Genomic DNA, 22,316 nt, shown 5'->3' on the forward strand with positions numbered 1-22,316 from the left:
CTAGAATTAATAATATTGTCATATGAATCCTGCCTATATATACTTTCTCTTTCTTGAATAAACTTTATAAAAATGTAAATCTAAAGGATAATGTAACAAAAGAATAACAGTAACAACTTCAAACTGTGCCCAGAAAAGATAAACAATGAAATCTAATGGGAAAAGAACATTAAAATGCTTTATGCCATGACAAATCAAGAATTAGTTAGCTTATATGTGAATGCAAGTTAGCCAATGTGTTTTTCTCAAAACTAAACATAAACTAAAATTCTCCTAAATTTTTCAGCGCACTTGTAAACTCAAACCTTGTATCCAATGGAAAGTAGAAATATTCCAAGCAATTAAATACTTTATTAAATTAATGTTAACAGTGATAAATAGCCATGCAACCTATACAGAGCCTCCTTATTAAGAGGCAGTCATGGGACAGCCATATTACCATCAGCCCTGCTTTGGTGGCTTCTCAAAATCACTTCCAGGTCATTAAAAAAAACAAAACATCCCGCGTAACAGATTTATACTATGAGAAAATTTAAGATTTTTTATTAAAATAAATTCAAATTATAATTATAATAGCCTTTAACATGTCCTTTAATATTCAATTGGCTGTTGTCAGATTCCTACGGGGTTGTGTAGAGGTTATGTAGGGGTCATAGCTGGCTCTATAGGTAAAAGAGGAAATACAAATCCTTGTCTGAGCTAATTTGGACAACCTCTGGCTTATTGTTTATCTGAGCTCCCAAGTGAAGTTTGGACTGCCCTGGGATGGTGCAATGAAGGGGCTCTGGGCTGCTTCTAATCCTACCATTTTGCCTTTGTTTCAAAATATCCTGTCTTGAGTGGATGATCAAATCTGCATTTCTAAAAGGTGGCCTCCTCAGTTTCTGCTTGGGGCATGGGAGACTGGGGTTGCTTCCTGCCCTCTAAATAAAACATGTTTCTCCATTTCTCATATTAGGGAAATATAATATTCTGCCTTTTTAAAACATTCCTCAAAATATTTCATTCTTCTAGGAGAGGAGGGCTTCCCACCCAGTGAAAGAATCAAATGAAATTTCTCTATAGATAAAAAGGTATACTTCTTTTTTTCATGTCAGGCAGATTTATCTATTTCATTACTTTGTCTTCTAATTTTTACAGACACTGAGCAATTTATCATCCTCTCTCAGGTCTCTTGAACTTTAGCACTGATAATAGGCAGCCTACTTTTGCACTTTTGCATTGAGTACATACATCGCGTCATGCCATAATGCATTGTTGGGTTTGTTTTATAAATATATAAATCACATGCTATCAGCATGTGAATCTAATAGTTGTGATTTATCCACTAAGCTATGCTGGCTGGGGAATTCTGGGAGTTGAAGTCCACAAGTCTTAAAGTTCCCAAGTTTGGACACCCCTGCACTAAGCCATGCTTAAACTAAGGCTCAGTACACGATGTGCCTCTTGATGCATCAGGTCTATATGAAAATTCCCTTTTCATTTCTTCTGGATCCCCCTCTGACTCAAAATTGGGGATGTTTTTCATGACATTTGAGATTTGTAAATTTGTAAATAAGCTAAAATTCGCAAAATAATGGTTATTATAATTCAAGCAATATCCTTCCCACAAAGATGGGGGGAAAGGAACTCCCCACCAGTGTAATCTAACGCCATCCACTGTCTCATCCAGAAATGGAGATTGCAGCTTCTAGTTATCAACTTCCAGCTTACTAGGATATATAAACCAGGATTAAGAATAGCTGATTCTTATATCACCAACTTATGGGACTTTCTTATTTGTTTGTTTTTATTCTTTCTCTGTTTCTTTAATCACAAAACAGGTAGTAGTTATGGAGAAGAAATTTGAATTTTTGGCCGATAGATCACAATATGCCTGAATTACATGGAGATCAGAATTTCCAATTAACCAATTTTATCTTGGTTAATTAGAACCAAAGCTGAATATATCAAGTAATTTATAAACAGAATGGGTTAGTGACTTGCTTTCAAATTTTATTTTTAATTGCAAGCACTATGCCGTTGCATTCAATGGGTCATACCTCTTCAGTGCGCTTAGTATCTCAGAATTAGTCAATATCTGTATTATTCTCCAGAACAATTGAGTTTTGCATGGATTTCTGGAAGCGAAAATAAAAGGAACCAAAGTAGTTTTCTGGATAGCCAATGCCCAATTCTTCATCAGCTAGAACAGTGTTTCTCAAACTTGGCGACTTTAAGTCCTGTGGACTTCAACTCCCAGAATCCCCCAGCCAGCATAGCAAGTATTTAACTGAGCTAGAATGACAAGATGAATTCCATTTACCATAGTTATCTTAAGTATGATTGGGTAGTTGCCACAACAAAGTTCAAGAATTCTTTCCAAGATGCATATATAAGATTTACACAAACACGACATATACAGCTTTGCCTTGAGAACTGCAAAGCTTCTGAATGTGTAGAATGCAACACGGGGTATTTAGATGAGATAATAAAATTAAGCTGAGATACATAGAGTATTTGTATTACATTTTTCAGCAATTTTTACTTATCATAGAGAAACATATACTGAATACAGTATCTCAAATTGACAGGTCTCTAAGTGTAATTTACATTTTCTTAATGTAAGAAAGCCTTTTATTAAGGGATAAATTCTGTAAATCAAATATTCTAGTAGTAGGCCATTCTTCAGCAAAGATATATAGATTTAACTGATTAACTGAATATTTGAAGCAATATCATTCCAAATATTAGACCAAACTATAGTTGTGCCCCATGTTATGCATTTATGCATGCCTATCATATAAGATGCTACCTTGCTTTTTGTCTAAAGTAATGTTAATCCCAAAGAGGAATAACTTCAGTGATTTTCTAAGATTTATTTTGAGGCTCCCAGCTGTCAGGCTCTATTCACATTATGCTGAGTAGCCAATCATATTTCAGCCAATCATCTTATGTAAACTCAAGCCATGTAGTCATTTATGTTTCAGTATTACGCAAACCCAGAAAATTGATTTATTGAGTAAACCATGATTCAGTTGACCATGAGAAAAGCATTTTGTGCAAATATAGCTTTTCAGGGCAACCTTTGACATAGTTGTCTGCTTTCTGGCCAAACCATCCTAATGCATGATGTGGGACTGCAAATTTATTGTGTCATACAGTAAAATCAGCTCTTAGAGATACACACACACCTGTTTCACTCCATTCCCATTCCCCATAATAGCTGCTACTATATTTGGTTTATTTAAAATATGATTCTAAGAACTTACATTTCTTACGTTTTGATTACATTACGTGTTCAACCAGCAATCAACAGTTGAATATCATCACCATATTAGTAAAACCTAATTTCATACTGATGGATGACATCATCCAGTAGTTTTAGGTGCATGTTAGATAGGAGGGACAACAGCATTGAATCCAGACACAATCTACAAACTAGGGGCTTCACCTTTCCCCATCTATCAACTTAGGAACTGCTGAGAAAGGAGGAGAATGATCTCAACACATTCCTCCCAGGATGCGTAATTGATTCAGAGATCATGATAGATAGAGGGCATCTACAATGAGATCAATACTGTTTCCATACTATAACCCAGTCTGAAACCTGGCTGAAGTGAGTCTAGATCTGTGATGGTGAACCTAGGGCACGCATGCCACAAGTGGCACATGGAGCCCAGTCTGCAGTCTCCCAAGCTGTCACCCCAGCTCAGCTCCACTGTGAATGTGTGTGCGCCTCCTGCTGGTCAGCCAATTTTTGGGTTTCTGTCATGCATGCATGGGGTGCATGTAACAGATGTGCACGCATGTGCGGGGTCATGCATGCATGTATGGGGGCTGCACCGGGGGCTGCACCCTGCTTTTGGTCCCAGGAGGCTGCATGGAGGCATTCTAGGCCCAAAATGGGGTGTGGAGGTCACAAGGACATGTGGGGGGTGGGGGAAGTCATATGGACCTGGGCAGGGGGGAGCGCACATAAGGGTAGTGCATGCATTTGGCACACGACAACGAAAAGATTAGCCATTACTGGTCTAGATGATCAGTTTCTTCCAGGATTTCTGCAGCTGCAATCTGATAATCTTCTCAACAACTTGGCCCAAAAAGGGATGGGCGGAGACTGAATGAAACTTGTTTGGGGCGCTAAGGAAGGGGAAGGGACCCACCATCTCCTGCAAGGTAGTCAGAACCACTCCATCATTCCAGTATGAATTTATTACTATATGGACCTAATCATATATCACCTTCCAGGAAGACTTAATCAGGAGGGACATGGGTCTAACCCAGGTTCCAGTATTATCAGGTTTGATGATCCTGTCCACTTCCTCAGGAATCCTAGGATCAAGCAATTCCCAGGTAACATAATAAAACCATGTTTGTCCAGACTACCAAATCAAAGTATAATTCATAGTAGAACCCAGCAATTTTAAATTGTGTTCTGGAAATGCTAGGAAGTGGATTCAAATCACCTAAGTATGCTGAATATTTTCAAGCAAATCCAGACTGCCTTCAACTATATGACATACTTATGGTTAACTTAAACATACCTTAGTTATCTCACTTCTCGGGAATGGCACAACATATGGAGCCATTAACTAAACAAACCAAATGGGTTCACACACATACTAGGATAGCAAGTACTTGATACAAATTTGAAGTCCTGAGTTTTGTGTGAATATAGCTAGTGACGATCATTAGGCTCGAAAATGGAGAATTAACAAAAATCATTTTGACTGTGACAGATGGTCGGTATAGACTATCAGGTCTAGAGAGTCCCATTTGGGAAGATTGTCTTATACCTCACAATTACCATCTTGAAGAAGAGGCTGCTAGAAAAATTGCAGGCACCTCTGCTGCCTTCCTCCCTTCTTATCTGACCTTCTCCCCAGAGTCAGCATGGCAGAGTTGCTAATAAAGTCGCAATCTTCAAAAAGGTATGAGAGGATAATGGAGGAGATAAGACATATTTTGGGAGCTCTGCTACCATCAGCCAAATAAAAGAAGGGTCCCCCCCTCCAAAGGGTGGTCCAGAGGGGGGGGGGAGGCAAAGCAAAATACAAGTGGAAAGCTGCAAGTACCTCATATGCTGGCCATTAACGGAGAAGAAAAAAATAGAAGAAATCCCACAGAGCAGTAATGGTTAACCTTTTTGTCGTTGCGTGCCGAAAGCACCCGCACCCATAATGCAATGCATGCACAACCCACCCGCATGATCCCTGCACATCAGTGGTGGGTTCCTCCCGGATCGCACCGGATCGCGCGCGCTCCCTTTCAGCGCTCCACCTGGCTTGCGCGCTCCCTTTCAGCGCTCCACCTGGCTTGCGCGCTCCCTTTCAGCGCTCCACCTGGCTTGCGCACTCCCTTCCGGCGCTGAAACCGGAAGTACAGTTTTGCCCGGCCCTGGCGAAGCAACGACGCCTGCCTGCGCTCCACCAGCTCGGCTGGGAACGGAGATGTTTCCTCAGCGGAGCGGAGCGCCTGAAAAGTCTTTTCAGGCGCTCCGCTCCGCTGAGGAAACATCTCCGTTCCCAGCCGAGCTGGTGGAGCGCAGGCAGGCGTCGTTGCTTCGCCAGGGGCGGGGCAAGACTGTACTTCCGGTTTCAGCGCCGGAAGGGAGCGTGCAAGCCAGGTGGAGCGCTGAAAGGGAGCGCGCAAGCCAGGTGGAGCGCTGAAAGGGAGCGCGCAAGCCAGGTGGAGCGCTGAAAGGGAGCGCGCAAGCCAGGTGGAGCGCTGAAAGGGAGCGCGCAAGCCAGGTGGAGCGCTGAAAGGGAGCGCGCGCGATCCAGTGCGATCCAGCAGGAACCCACCACTGCTGCACATGCACCCTGACCCCACACATACGTGCATGACACCCCTGTGCTCCCTGCATATCCCCCTGCAATGTGCCCTATCCCCTCCCCCATTTTGGCTTCCAGGTTGGTGCAGGAGGCTTTCCAGGCCCAAAATGGGGCGCTGGGGGGTCTCGTGCGGTGCCCCCATGCACCATTTTGGCTTCCTGGAAGGCCTCCTGCACCAAGCTGGAAGCCAAAAGATGGTGTGGGGGTGCTGCGTGAAGCCCCAAACTGCAAGTTCCCTCACACACATGCACCTCACCCCCGTACCTGTGCATGTGCGTCCCCCACATATACCCCCCATGCATGCATGACAGAGACCTGAAGACCAACTGGTTGGCAGGAGTCGTGAGTGAATGCGTGGTGGAGCTGGGCTGGGGTGACGGCTGGCATGCCCGCAGAGAGGTCACTGCGTGCCACAGGTTCACCATCACAGCCATAAAGGAGTTAAAGACAGAATAGACTACATAAGAGGAAAACATTGCTCTACAACAGTATAGAAATAATAGTAGTAGAATATAGTGTAGAGAACATTGTAAATGTATGATAGTAATACAATTAGAGTATAGACAGCGATGGCGAACCTTTTTTTGGCTCGCGTGCCATAAGGGGTGTAGCACATGGGGGTCATGCGTAGGCATGCCGCACCCATAATGCAATGTGCGACAACCCCCAGGCGCCACCTCCCATTTTTTGCATCCTTTTTTCGCTCTCCGCAGGCTCCAGAGGCTTTATAGGAGCCTGGGGAGGAAAAAAAAGCCTTCCTCCCCCTCCAGGAGGCCCTCCGGAGGCTTCAGGGACCTTCAGGAGGCTTCTCTTAAGCCTCCGGAGGGCAATAAAAGACCCTACGAACAAACCAGAAGTGGCTTCCGGTTTGCTCGGAAGGTCGTTTTGAGCGTTCCGGAGGCTTCAGGGACCTTTAGGAGACTTCCCTGAAGCCTCCGGAGCACTTAAAACGACCCTCCGAGCAAACTGGAAGTCCATTCCTGAACCTCCAGTTTGCCCATAGCACCATTTTTTTGCGTTCCTGAGGCTTCAGGGAAGCTCATGAAGCCTCCGGAGGGCCTACGGGGGTGGGGGTGGGGGGCAGGGGAGGCTCTTTTCGCCCTCCCCAGGCTCCTATAAAACCTCTGGAGCCTGGGGAGGGCAAAAATGGCTTTAAAAAAGGGTGAATTCAGCTGCCCTGACAAATGGCTCTGCGTGCCACCTGTGGCACGCTTGCCATCGGTTTGTCATCCCGGGTATAGCATAAGATAGAGGCAATAGGAAGCACTCACAAGTCATCCTTGACTTATGACCACATGTCCATCACTAAGCAATGCCAATATGCGAGTCACCATGAGATCATATCTCATTTTACAATTACTTTGCCATGATCATTAAGAGAACCGCCTGGTCATTAAGTGAATGCAGCTTCCTCCATTGAGTTTGCTTGTAGGAAAGTAGCTGGGAAAGTTGCAAATGGGGATCCTGGGACACTGCAAACATCACAAATAGACGCCAGTTAATAAGTGCCCAAATTGTGACCATATGATCACAGGGATGCTACAATAATTGTAAGTAGAAGAACTGATCATAAAGGCGTCATAACTTCAAATAGTTACCAAACTAACGGTCATAGGTTGAGGACTATCTGCATAGATATGTAAAATATCCATCCAACCTTTATAGGGAATGAATATATATATTCATTCATATTCATATTTGTGTTACAACCCCTGGTACGCCCAAATATGGGAGGGAGCTCACTACTCCCCCTTGGTGCTGATACCAATCATGATACAACCACACAACCAATCACTCCACTTACTGAAACAAAGTCAGCACCCCATCCCCTCCCACCAAGATTTACAGAAAGACGGCAGCTCCATTCCCATTTTGAGCCCAAGCTTGAAGATGGCAGGTGAGATCCTGCCAAAACGTTGCAAAGACAATCTCAATCTTACACGGGAAAAGACCCGAATACAACAAAACCAGCATATATATATATATATATATATATGTGTGTGTGTGTGTGTGTGTGTGTGTGTGTTTGTGTCACAACCCCTGGTATGCCCAAATATGGGAGGGAGCTCACTCCTCCCTCTTTCTGTCCTTCGGCTCATCACAGAAAACCATGCAGGCAGAAACCCATATTTTTATTTTTAATGTTGCCTTTTTATATTTGTGTTGTATTTGTGCTGATAAATAAATAAAGGGAGACTAGTATGGATCCATTTCAAGCTGTTTAGCTCTCATCAGCTAGCCATACCCTTACTGGGATTTGAACCTGGGATGTGTTACATATTAGGCAGACTTGCTAGCCACTACACCACCAGTTCTCCTCCTTTATCAGCTAAGCCAGGGAAATAAGTATGTGTTTGGGCATACCAGGGGTTGTAACACAAACACATACTTATTTCCCTGGCTTAGCTGATAAAGGAGGAGAACTGGTGGTGTAGTGGCTAGCAAGTCTGCCTAATATGTAACACATCCCAGGTTCAAATCCCAGTAAGGGTATGGCTAGCTGATGAGAGCTAAACAGCTTGAAATGGATCCATACTAGTCTCCCTTTATTTATTTATCAGCACAAATACAACACACACACACACACACACACACACACACACACATAAAGTCAACCTATCCAGAATCAAATGCTTTCATGGCTCTTTTGGGTCTAGATCAACCAAATCAGGTACAGTTTTTTTTTTAAAAAAAGCCTGTCACATCAGATAAAAAGCATATCCTATACAAAAAAAGGTCATTAATTTCTCACTTGAACAGAAAATAATTAAAGTTCAGATGAAATTGGAGTAACCTAAGTATACAGGCAGTAGCCAATTAAATAGGAAGATGGAAAAATCTGTTTTAGAAGAAAGATGCAAGGAGAAATTAATTAATTTCTATTAATTGCATAGAGAAATCAGGAGGGCAGACTGTGGAAGTTTCATGGGGCATGTGATATTTATTAATTTACCTTTAGTAAAAACTCTCAATTCTCTTTGTGTCTATCTGCTATCTGCTATATCCTAGGCCAGGGGTTGGCAATCTTAAACACTCAAAGAACCATTTGGACCCGTTTTCCACAGAAAAGACCGGGAGCGACAAAACCCTTCCCATGCCTGGCTATTTCCTGAGTGGCCACAAAACTAGTATATGTAGTTGAAGTAAGCATTCTGTTTTCTTCTGAAACTTTTCTTTTCTTGGAATTCACCATGTTTGGCCTACCGGGGATTGAAAAGCTCAAGAAATCACATTCCAGTGGGTGTCGCACATTGGCGGGTGTAACACATATTTTGAGCAACAGGGAGCCGTAGCAGAGGGATAAAAGAGCAACATGCGGCTCCAGAGCCTCAGATTACTGACCCCTATCTGTTCTGACCCCCCTCTTCCCCCGCAATCACAGACACACTCCGAGCCAAAGATATTTCACAAGGTTTATTGCACAGACAGACAGATCCTTGGCAGCAATCCAACACAACTCGACCTTCAGAACCCTCCGGCACTGATACGCAATAGCAGCTATCCAGCCTGCCATGCTCACAAGACTGTACTCCCACAATAGTTCCTGCGTTGACTTCTGCAAAAAGGCGTGTGGACAAGCAGTCCTTTTATAGTCTGGAGAGGAGTCTAATTATCATCAGCTGAGCGCAATTACCTCCGGTAACTGCGCAATTGCTCCTGACGCCGCTTAGCGCACCAGTAACAAGCATTTAATAACTCACTGCTGATGGCTGACTCGCTGTCCTGTGACTCCTCCCCACTGCTCCAAGGCATGACATCAGGAGCACCCTCCCTTTGGCTTTCACCACTGCTCCATGCCTCAGGCGCCTCCTGGTGGCCGACCAGCCTCTCTGATCCCTGCTCGGAGTCAGAACCCTGCCCAGGGGCGTCCACATCCTCCAGAGCCGACTCATAGGGACCCTCGCTGTTGGAGTCTGGTGGCAGCTCCAACAGCTCCTGCTGGGCCACAACACCTATCCTAGGCCCTTCATCTTGATGAAGCCAAATTCTGGGCTGGACTAAAATATTTAGGATTATATAAAGTATATAGACTGCTGTGATATACAATATCTCATTCCAAATTGATATTCTTGAGTGTCTTCATACTCTACCTTGCAAATGTAGCCTAGCCAAAATAAAAACTTCCAAAATATTTGGGAACATCTGGTTTTGGTAAAAACATTAGAATGTTTATAAAAAACATAAAGCAATAAAAGCAGAATTGGTGGTGCGAAATGAAAAATATGTGCTTGTCAACATTAGGAGAAGCATCTTCAAAGGGTTAGTCCTTATCAGCCTTATGACATGTAGTCCTCCAGTTACAACAACAATTGAGCCCAAAATTTTAGTTATAGGTCACTGCCATTTTTTCAATGGTTATTAAGTAAGTCACTGTGATCATTAAGCAAATCACATGGTCGTAAGTTCAAATCTAAATCTTATCCGATGGGTATTTTTTGCCATTTTGTGCTCACAAAACACAAGCACATGACTACAGGATGTTGCAACCGGTCATAAATGTGAGCTGGTTGCTAAGCGCCTGAAATGCGACCATGTGATTGCAGAGGTAGCACGGCAGTCATAACTTTGAGGACAGGATGTAAGAAATTTTTGAAGTCCATCATAATTTCGGTCATTAAGCAACAGGTCCAAGTCAAGGATTACCTATATATGTGATTGCTACAATCCAGCTTTGATTGATTTTAAAGCAAACAAATTGTGGCTACCCAACAGTAAAAATTGCTATTAAAATAACACATCTGCTTTATACAGATGATCTGAAAGCATATGGAAAATCAGAAATTGAAATCCTATTCAGTGACAAATACTGTAAGTATTTTAGCACAGGTATAGCAATGAAACTAGTCCTACAGAAATATACTATAGTAGCAATAAATGAGAAGTGAATAGTAGTGGAATTGAAATGCCTAATGGCCAAAGCACTAGGGGATATTGGCATGAAGCCTACAAGTATCTGGGCATTTTGCAGTTAGATAATATCAAGCATGGACAAGTTAAAAATGTGGTTAGTTAGGAATAGATCCAAATAGTAAGAAAATTGTTAACGACAAAATTGGATGGTGGAAACATCATCAAAGCCATCAATACCTGAGCCATACCTATGACACGATACACCGATGGAATTATTAACTAGGTACAACCTGAACTGAACATAAAACAATAAAACTTATCAGTATTCACTATGCATTACATCCCAGTAGTGATATTGATAGATTATACCTGCACTGCAGAAATGGAGGCAGAGATTTACTTCAAGTCAAACAAACTGTCAAAGAAAAGAAGTATGCATTGACTGATTAGCCAGGAATAACCATTATTGCAAATTAAAATTGGGAATTTATGGAAGGTACAGGAAACAAAACATAAATATTTATTTATTTATTAAATTTGTTTGTTGCCCATCTCACCATGACTTTGGATAGCTTGAAATTATATTGAAATAAAGTAATAAAACCATGAACAGAATGCTGGCAAGGAAAAGCATTACAGGGTCAATTTCGGCTAAAAACTGGCCAATGTGATTTCACATATTAATGTACAGAAAGGTTTACATCCTGCAAGATATCTGTAACACCATAAAACATTCACACCTATTCCAGATCCTTGGGAAGGAATCGATAGGACGACAAAAATGCCAAATCCAGACTGAACATGTGGCTGACTATGTGATGGACCATAATAATTGGTCCATCAAGCTGGTCATACAGTCAGCCAGATGTTTAGTTTGGATGTGGCATTTTTATCATTTCACATTGTTGTTTATAATAATAGTAACATATTAAAGTTGTACACTGATGATTCTGGGCAATCACAACGCTCAAGAATTTGCAGCAAAACCAATAAAGAATAAAGATAAAAGATGGCAAGTGCAATGATGTGAGGGGTTTAATTTCCACCCAAGTCTTCATGGCTGTTCTAAATAAGAACAGAGTGTGCCCATATGGATTTCAGGGATGAACACTACCAGAAGTCAGAAGATGATATAGGAAAGTATCTTCTGGGCTCCTGAGAAATGCCCGATAGACTTCAATACAGTCACACAGTAATTTGAAATAGTTATTTACTTAGAGCAAGTATAAACATATTTGAAGGCAAAATACAGAATATCTTTCTTCATGAAAACTATCCTGCATGGACAAAAGGAACCCACAGGAAAAATTTAGGTACCATCCATATGTAATACAGGTAGTCCTCGACTTACAATCATCCGTCTCGTGACCGTGTGAAGTTACAATGGCACTGAAAAAGTGACTTATAACTATTTTTCACACTGATGACCATGGGAGCATCCCGGTGGTCACATCATCAAAATCTGGACGCTTGACAACTGGCATGTATTTATGACAGGGTCATATGTTCATCTTTTACAAACTTTTGCCAAGCAAAGTAAATGGTTTAGGGTTAGGAGCCAGGTTCACTTAACAACCACGTTACTAACTGAATAATTGCAATGATTCACTTAACAACTGTGGTAAGAAAAGTCACAAAATGGAGCAAAACTCATTCAACTGTCTTGTTTAGCAAATTTTGGGCTCAGTTGTGGACGTAAGTCGAGGACTAACTGTAACATAATGGACCTCAGCACTTTATCTTTTTAGGAAGCCTTCACCAATTAGAACAATTGTTTGAACAAACAATTTCCAGGAAAATTCATTAAAATTATTACAAAATTTTGTTTCAGTTTCGATACTTGGTGAAATCATTTTTCATTCCCTGAACATTTGATGTTTCATGCTGCTGTATGCTATAGGTACAAAACACTGAACAATATTCAGTTAATATAATAACTCTCCTAGAGCAATAAAAATTTAATCTATATTAAAATGTGTAATGTACTGAGCCTAAATAATGATTTAGGCTCAGTAGTTTACATGTTTTAATATAGGTTAATCTTTGTATTGTTCTAGGAGATTTATTATATTAACGGAATATTGTGCACACTTTGTACCTGTTTCTGTTTGTGTGGAAGGGGGACGAATACTGCTTTTCCACATCTTTAACTGATTAATTGGCAAAGCTATATCCAAAATGCACTCTCTACTCTGTTAAGGCTCAAATGGTTCTCAAATGCACTTCTCTGCTCTAGAACTTAGAAATTGTACTGCTCCAACCCATGTCTTCAAACCAAAACCTCACTCTCCAAAGCTTACACTCTAACTAGTCTGGTCCTAGTGATGCTATAATTCATGAAAAACAAGAGTTGGGTTACAGTTAGTTTAATATAATCTCCCTCAGTGTGATGTAATCCAATTTTTTTGGAAATGTCAGTTCTTTGAATTCACAGCCAGCATGGATGTCATTAGACCAAGGCTTACCACCAAGTCATCATAGCATAACCATCTCTGTAAAGATAGCAGTTACACAATGTGTAACTGTACTTAATATGATTTACTCACTAAGTCACTTAGATTTATGACTCATCAAATTATACAATAGCTACATGGGATTGATTCACATAACACACATTATATAGCTCAGTAGTTTATTATTCAATCTGTTGTGTAAATTAATGTGTAACTTTTCCTAACTTGACAAACTCCAGATATGCTTGATTGACACATCTCAAAATTGTTTACAAAATAAATAATGGTTGGAAAGCTGAAAGTGTATCAGTTTAAAGGAGGTTGGTTTAGCAAAACAAAAACCAACAACAAAAAAACTTTCCTTCTACCTTATAAATCTGCCCCAGAATCGTAATGTTACATCACTGTTCCATTGAACAGCATACAGTAAATGTGATGCAAACTGGGCTCTGGCATATAGTGGAGCATATGTGTATGTAAAGTTCTCTATACACAGATGTTTGACACGAACCTATTCAACTAGTGCCACAAGCAATTTGATCTTACATATTTCCCAAGGAGTAACACCAGAATCATAGTTGGTGTATGGAGAAAAAATAATCGATAGAAAGTATATAATCTAGTTCAAATTTTCCAGGAATTAATATATTTTATAGAATGATTCAAAAAGCATTTTAATTGCAGGGTTTAGTTGATCAGTGATAAAATTGATCTTAAATTATCTTAGGAAAAAAAAAGGAGTTGGTGGTGGTGGTTCACGATGTATTTTATACATTTCCACTGCAGCCATAATTACTCAACATAATTTTTAGTGGAGGTGGGGAGGAGAGAGAGAGAGAGAGAGAGAAAGCAGCTCTGCGGATGAACAGCTTGTAAGGATAGTCGTGATCAGCGGCTCTTTAAACCAAGGCAACTTGACATCCTCGGAGTACCACGCCGGATTCCTACTTCGCAGGCACCAAAGAAAAGATCTGCAGCGTCCAGTTCGGAGGTTGCACGTCCCACCTCCAGACGGTGTTTTAAATGCAGGAAATTTCACATCCGGGAAACGAAAAGCGAGCAAAGACGTGGAATGCAAAAGGGGGGAGAGGTTCCCCCCCTTCTTCTCCCTCCCTTCTTCTCTAATGCTATTTGAAGTAAGTAAACCCTTGACTGGAGGTGACGGGGGGGGGGGAATCTAGCCTGCCCTTCCGAGCTTTGAGAAAGTTGCATCCACAGTTGCCTCAGGTGCCAGAGAGGCAGAGAGGGAAGGGGAGAGAAGCACCGGGACTGCGGATCCGGGAAGCACCAGGAATTGTTGAGGAGGTGTTGGGGAGGAGAGGGGGGGGGGGAATTGCACGGCTTCTGCCACAGCCAATCCCGGCAGTGATCACATCAATGCAAATAGGAGCACAATGGAGCTGGCAATAAGCACACTGCAGCCAAGCTTGGAGCGGGTTACGTTTGGCTGACGGGCCGCCGCTCCAATGGCAGGAGCTGGGGGTCTACGGGTAACCAGTGGCGGCGATGTGGGGGCGTGCCGGTGTCAGGCTAGGCTGTCCTTGCAGGGTGTCTGGGCTAAACTTCACCAAATAATAGCTGTTTGTATTTTGGCTGCTGCAGGAGCCATTTTAGGTAAGTTGTGCTCTGAACTTTTTATTGGCGCGCCGTGCGCTCGCCAGGAGCGCTCGGGGTGCACCGGCCCAGCCCGGGGACTGGCTATGAATGAACTCGGGCTGCCCGGCCAAAGCCGGCAAGGCGCTAAGAGCCGAAGAGCCGGCGGTCGGTCGGTCGGTCGGCCGGCTGGCCGGCCATCCAGGCGGCCTGAGCTCAGCGTGGAGGGGGCATGCCGAGCGCTTAATCCTCCTCTCGGGCACTGTCATGGCGTTGGAGAGGCTCTGCCCTTGGGAGCGGACCTTGGGGCCCTGGGCGTCAGGGAGGGGATGGCTCATGTGATGCCCTCTGCGCAGATTTGCTCAGCGGGAGAGGAGGAGGATGCCCGCCTGGACTCAGCGAGAGGCGATGCCCGTTGCAGCGCCAACCTCCTCTCTTAAAAGAACGGGTCTTCGGAGTGGGGGAGGGAAGACGACCCGCAGCTCCTCCCTTGGTCGTTCTCCGGGCGGGCGGAGGGCTACGGCTGCGATGGCTCCCGATGACCCTCTCACCCCCAGAAGTTCTCTGCGCCTGCCCACTGTTTTGCATGGGTGGCGATAAGGAGGATGCGCCGTCCAAGCCCAGCTGCGCCTCCCTTGAGTCTGGTCCTACGCACTGCAGTTTGCTTTTCCACCCCCCCCCCACTCCTTCCACCCCCCCCCCACATCCCTCCCCCTCTCGAGGCGCTCTTGGCACACGCGCGCTCACACAGACACACACAAACACAAGAGTCCTGCCCACCTGCCTCGGTTGCAGATCCATCCACAGTACGTCCATGAGTCATGTGCATTCTTGCAACCATGACCAAGTTTGGTGCAATTCGGGGGCTTAGAGAGAGAGAGAGAGAGATTTAGCATCGATAGAGAGTTTGAAACCCCCGTCCGCTCCTTTCTGCATTGTTTTGTGTGCTCTCCAGCGGCATTGCCATGATCTTCTGCATTATGATACGGAGAGCTGGTGGTTGTTTGGTAATACGGCTTGCAAATTTTGGCACATTTTGAAAAATCAAAGTGGAGATGGTAGTACTCCTGAGACTTTTAGGGCAAAAGAGCAAATTGGGCTCTCGGGTGTTGTATAAAACTACTGTAGTGAAGTGGTGAATTATGAGACATTCCATGATAACCTCTTGTCTGGTATCCTCCAAACATGGGAGATCCCAGAATCCCCAACCAGTGCAGCTGTTGCCCATGCTGTTTGGAAATTTTTAGAGTTCTAGCCTCAGAATAGCTTTCGAGAACCATGTTCATTCAGCATCCCAGAATTTGTGGACATTCCGCACAATACATAGGAGTCCGTGTATAGCTTTGTGCAGAAAAAAATCCCACAGACTTGGAAAAGTGACCTTGGGAACTAGTATTTTATATAGTATGGATGTAACATGATGGAGGGTATATTGAAGAGCCTTTAGTTGAGTTAAAAATGTTTCCCAATCCCTTTTTTTTGGAATCCACGAAGTGAGTATTCCAAATAATGATTTTGGAAATACTGCTGATTAAAAAAACAACAACACCAAACCCCAAATTAACAGATATTAATTGTGTATAATAAAAGCTGTGATTTTAAAATACTTTATACCTTTACAGTTTAATATTGTAACATAATTGCAGCCAGCAACACAATTTGAAATCTATAAAATCATCTCTCTCAGGGTTTCTTTATACACAGAGCAAGCAAGGACATTTTCTAATCCTGAAATGATTAGAAAACAGAAACCAAGCTGCTAGTGAAAGCAGTTAATGAGTAGGGCTTTCTATACTGCAAGAGCAGCTGTGGACAAAACTATCATCATTGCCAGATCATATGTTCCTCCTCTTTTGCTGGGTGCAAATCAGACATAGATTGATTGTGATTTTGCAGTGTACAGAAAGCATAACAAGTCTCATTAAAGTAACTTCTCATTCATTCTATTGCTGCTGTTTCCTAGTGAACCTGTCGTGGGATTACAAAGCTTTAATCATCATGTTGATGATTTCTTTGAAAATTCTTTATTTCTTATTCTAGGTGATAGGGTAATATTGATCAATAAGTTGGTTGGCCTAAACTGCATAGGAAATTAGAGGTAAACCTGCATGCTAATAATATAAAGAGAAGGAATATAATCATATGAGTTACAGTTTGGGAAACCATTTTTATTTAAACCGAAAAATTTTCTCTGCACTGATTTGACTTTCTGACAATTGTTTGATATCTTAAAATTGGAAAGATAGGGAACTGATGAGGCATTTTATATTTATGAGATTGCTGTTTGGATTATTGGGCAAAATAGAGCCAGTATAGTACGTTGAATAGACTGGACATGCCACAATATTTGATCTTTAATCTACTGATCCGTTGGAAGCCTAAAATGGGGCCCTTATACTCATGTATGTTACTATGAATGCCTTGGAGAACATTTAGTTTCCATATTTAAATTAAATATGGAGTAAAATCAATCAGTATTCTGGTAGCTTATAATGTTTCTGAACTATTATTAAAAAATTGAACCAAGTGATGTTCTAATCCTTAGTATCTCACTATTTATGTTGTCTCCTTTCCTGTTTAGAGGCATTGTGACCTTTATCTGTTCTCTTTAAGTAGCCCAGTTCACATATAGATTTTTCAGAATGTTTTATGACTTTCCAGGCAAAACTTGAGAAATGCAATTTCCTGGTGGTCTCCTGTCTTAAGTACAACCAGGTTTGACCCTGCTTAGCTTTTGGGGATCACTCAAAATTTGCTAATACTGTTGTTCAAAACTGGATAAGAATATTAACTATTGTTTTTGTTTATGGTGCTCTAGTCCTGGTAATAGTATTTTAATATTGCAGGCAGATATATTGAAATAATTTCTGGGATTATCATATTCATTATAGCTTTAATTATTTTGTCCTTTCATTAATATGATTTGTCTTTACTGATCATATTTCTATACTACCTTTAGGACTGTAGAAGGAATTCCTTAATGTGAGAAAGAATCATCTCATTTATCAACTTCCTTGTCCTACCCTCACTGATAGGATGTCATGTGCAACCTCAAAAACTGTCCCATAGGACTGGAGCCCCGCTAAAATAGAATTTGAATATACTTAAATGGTGGGAAATCCTCTTCCTATTGATAAATGCAATTTTTTGACAGAAACATGCTATTGGATACCACACATAGTCTTTGGATTAATTATCTGACATGCAAAGCAGCCATGGCATATTTGCTTGGAACCAAAGCAAATAATAATGTTTACGGTGGTTGTGCCTTTTGTACGATCAGTGGATATAAAAATGCAAATCTAGTTTTTATGGTTTTGCCAGTATTTTAAGTATTTGTTATTATGTTGTCACTTTTAATAGATTAAAGCCAGAAGTGAAACTCTGCATTGATTGAGTTTATTGCGGTATCATAGAATTTATAGGATTATAGAGTTTAAAGGGACCATAAGAATAGTGTAGTCCATCCTTCTGCAACATACAGAAAAACTGTTTAGCTCATTCATAAGAGGTGGCTGGCTTCTTCTTAAACATTTCCAGAGATGAACCCTTTAGTAGAGTATTTCATAGTTGTATAGATCTTAACTAACAGGAAGTTTTCTCTTATATTTAAAACAAATCTAGGGAGCTGCAACTTATGCCTGTTATTTCTGATTCTGGTTTCTGTTGCCATAGAAAGCAGTTCATGATACCTTTCCTGGAGCTTCCTTTTATGTACTTTAACACAGCTAACATTTATCCTTAGTCATCTTAGTGAACATTCAGCTGGCCATCAGAGAGCAGATTCTGAAGTATCCGTGTCATCATTTTTGTCCTCCTTTTGAGCCATCTCCCACTTGTCAATATTCTGTAAGTGGGATACCTGAAGTTGTATGCCAGCTGTGGTCTCACCAATGCCACATAATGATTTCCAGTGGTCCTTTTGATGCTTCCCAGAGCTGCATTAGCCCTTCTAGCACCAATCTGACACTAGGTCATGTTTAGCTTGTTGTCAATAATGTCATCAAAGTCTGTCTTAGAAATAGGCTTTTCAAGCTGTGAATGTACATATGTCCCTCATTTTTTCACCCCCAAATGTAATACCTGACATATTTCCCTCTTAAGAAATACCTTGTTCCTCTCTGCCTAGTCTTCCAACCTGCCCAGATTAGGCTACAATGTTGTTTTGTCATCCTGAATATTCTAGACTTTCTAATGTTATGTCATTCATAAATTGGCAAACAGTCCGTCAGTGCCATCAATCAAGTAACTAATAAAAAGGTTGAATAATAGTGCCCACAAAAATTATCCCTGTGGAATCTCACTAATTCCTACTTCACTTAACTGCACTTGTTAGTGAGAACGCCTGTAGAATTTTGTCAGAAGATTTGCTGAAATCAAGATGGATTATATCCACAGTATTCGCCTTGTCCAGTAGAATAATTACTAAATCAAAGGAGGAGACGTTTGTATTACCTGATTTTTTTTTTTTACAAAGCCATGTTGGTTCTTAGTAATCGTGGCATGGATTTCAAAGTTCTTACAAATGGCTTGCTTTTTTATTGGCCCTAACATTTTTACACGTTTCATGTTAAGGTCATCGGTCAATCATACATGACTCCTCTTTTTTTTCTCTTTCCTGCAGAAAGTCCCAATTGCTCCTCTTAAATCCATAACCAGTTCCCAATTCTCAGGACCAGTCAAAATAATTGACAGAAATCCTGATAAACAGTTCCTTTATAATTCTAGAGTGAAAGTGATTAGAACCTAGAAACATGGGCATTTAAATTAGCTAGAAGTTATTTTCCTATATTTTTATGGACAGGTACTCTCCAATATCTTTTCAAAATGCAACTACTTAGATGTCATATTACCCATTATAGCAATATATGCATGATTTTCCAGATGAAACTCGGTATATGATAGCTTTATAGGACATTTGATGAATAAGTAAATCTCTATGTAATTACTTCATTGATAGCTTTAAAGTACTCGGGCTCCTGTTTGATCGGTGATAAAAGAATGCATACAAACTGGTGTGGAATTTTGCTTTAAAAAGTGTCTTACCTCTATTTGAACATTTTTATTTAAAAGACTATAGAAGCTATTCTTGGCAAAATTATTTAACTTTATATTTTACTTTAGAGATTTTATATTTTACTTGAGAGATTAGTCTTGCTTTGTTCCAGCTTAATTAGACAGTTGCCAGTTTCATACATATATGAATCAGTACAAGTTGTCTACAGAATTTTCACAGCCTGGGTTTGGAAACCTCAATTAAAAAAAAAACTGTAGAAAAGAGGAGAGGGAAGATTTGGACAAAGTAGAGTTTGTACAATGAGGCAGATCAGGGAATAGGTTTGAGCCTATTTGCTCCAGTTTTAATTTGGCATAGAGGATGAGAGGTCTTGCCATTGCAAAGAAACCTGAAGTCTAGTAACTCAGCAGAATCAAGAGTCATCCCCCCCATGATTATAAATATATAGGTTACAAATAGAGGAACTGTATTTTCTCTCACAAAAATTAACTAAAAAAAATCTTAAAACAATATGTCACAGCGGAATGGAACTTACGTCTGGGCAGAAATGCACATTTAAATATTGTTATGTGAGTTTTGTATATCAACTACTCTGTTTTCCCGAAAATAAGAAATCCCCGGATAATAAGCCCTTCCCAAAAAATATTGCAACACAGCAGCAGCCATGAGGTGACCATGCTCTCTGCCTCCTGCACCTCAAAAATAATAAGACCTCCCCAAAAATAAGGCCAAGCACTTCTTATTTTGGGGGAAACATGATAAATCGTTTTGGAAATTTAATTCAAATTAGTTCAAAGATATTGTCATGGTTTCTCAATGGCTGTCTTGTCTTTTGTTGCTACTCCTAAGGTTTTAAGCTCATTTATTTCTTAAAGCATATATATAACCACCCATCTTTCAACCAACTCTGGGAGGCTCCCAATCAAAGTGTATGAAATATGTATTTTAAGATGTATTTGTGCAAGATCAGTAATGAGAGTCGAACTACTAATTCAATGTGATTTGGAAATCATCAACTGCTAATTAAGCTCGCACTTTCTACTTACTACAAAGTTACTGCCAGATTATTGGTATTAAGGTGATGGGAATTGCACATCTGTACATTTGATAGTGTGCAGTCTTTATTTGGGCACATCTCATTTGTCTCAATAAAATTTGCATTGGAAATATTCCGGATAAAGCTGTGATTTTATTGTGTCTCTTAATTTACAATAGAAGAGAATATATGTAATTCATGGTTGAACTGTGGAGTCCTTGATGCTCCCTGAACTGTTGTTTGGGTGCAGACATTTCATTACCTGGCTAGGTGACATCATCAATGCACTGATTAGCTATACACTCCATTATTACCCTAGTTTAACATAAGAATTGCAGAAACTGTTTTTTTCTAGTTATGTTAGCAATGTGAGCCAGTTGTTTCTATCTTACATGAATGTCATGCTGTACTTAACAGTCTTAACATTTCCTACAAATTCTGATAGTAGCTTTATAATTAGCTGTTAAGGTCCGGATCTGAAAAAAGCATTTGTTTATTTGTTAGTAATGTTTTTTTTCCTTGCCTTATTAGCCAATTATTCTACAATTTTCTATTGGGTAGGAAATTCACCTTTGAATAGTTCTGAATCACTTCAAAATGCAAGTGGGTCATTGTTTGCAATGCTCATCAATGCAAAAATACAATTCTTTACTTATAGAAAACTGTCATATCAGGAGTAAACTAAATTTCATCTTCTCCTAGACGCTGCTTGGAGTGTCCAAGCACGTGTTAACTTCAGTTTGCTACCCAAGGACTGTGTTTAAAGCTTTAGTGTAGCTACGCCTCCTGCTCCCTTTGGAGGTCAGTTTGAAAAACTCAGTCGCCCTAAAAGGATGTGTTTGAGATTTCCAGTCCTTGAATAGCAAGCTGGACTTCCCCTAATTGCATTAGTGTAGTCTTTTTATTGTTTTTTTCCACTGTGGTAATCTTAGATAGACCTAGTTTTTTTTTTTTTTTTACCAATGAACAGAGTTTCTTTCGTCTAATTGCTTCCTCATGCGCGGACCAGGCTGCTGGGAGCATAACAGCCTTCCTCGTTTCCACGAGGCTCTGGTAGCACCAGGAGGCTCATTAGCGGCCGCTGGCGAACCTTGGGATCAGGTAGGGAAGTCAGGTACCCCTGCAATCCGTCGGAAGACTCCTCTTAGCTCCAGAGCTTCTACTGAGCACTCCGGATCCCTGACAGCAGTCCGGTGTCGCTCCAAAACGCGTGGCGGCCATTTTGTGAGGGAAAAAACGCGCTCTTTAAATCCCATTCACTCTGCTGAAGCCCGGTCCCTTAGCAGATCGCCGCCGAGAGGGGTGCTAGTCAAGTGGCCTTGCTCTGGGTCGCCAGGCAGGCCTTCCCCTCCCCCGAAGATCTTGATTGGCGGCCACAAGGAGTTTGGCTTTCTGGGCCATTCCTTGTTTTCATTAACAGCGTGGAACTGCAGTGCCCTGAGGACTTCTATTGCCGCCATTCTGTTGCTGCATTCCCTGCCGAGCTGTTGCCTCAGAGACTCATCTCCTATTGGGACTCTACTTACTCCAAGCAACCTTCTGAATACCGA

The 22,316-nt window shown here is 41.3% G+C and overlaps 1 protein-coding gene across 5 annotated transcripts in view; it reads left to right on the forward strand.

The window, feature by feature from the left end:
- The first annotated feature begins 14,065 nt into the window (after positions 1-14,065).
- The window catches only part of CHD6 (chromodomain helicase DNA binding protein 6), a 137,677-nt gene continuing 129,426 nt past the window's right edge, over positions 14,066-22,316 (forward strand). For 3 of the 5 annotated variants that reach the window (XM_081949074.1, XM_081949079.1, XM_081949078.1), the window contains exon 1: positions 14,649-14,734. The gene's annotated coding sequence lies outside the window, so the exon portion shown is untranslated. Of the gene's footprint in view, positions 14,257-14,648; positions 14,735-22,316 lie in introns of those variants that run through there. The other 2 variants (XM_081949077.1, XM_081949076.1) reach the window with 2 other exon arrangements.

Source organism: Natrix helvetica (genome assembly GCF_964273705.1).
Source record: "Natrix helvetica genome assembly, chromosome: 3".
Lineage (NCBI taxonomy): Eukaryota > Metazoa > Chordata > Lepidosauria > Squamata > Natricidae > Natrix > Natrix helvetica.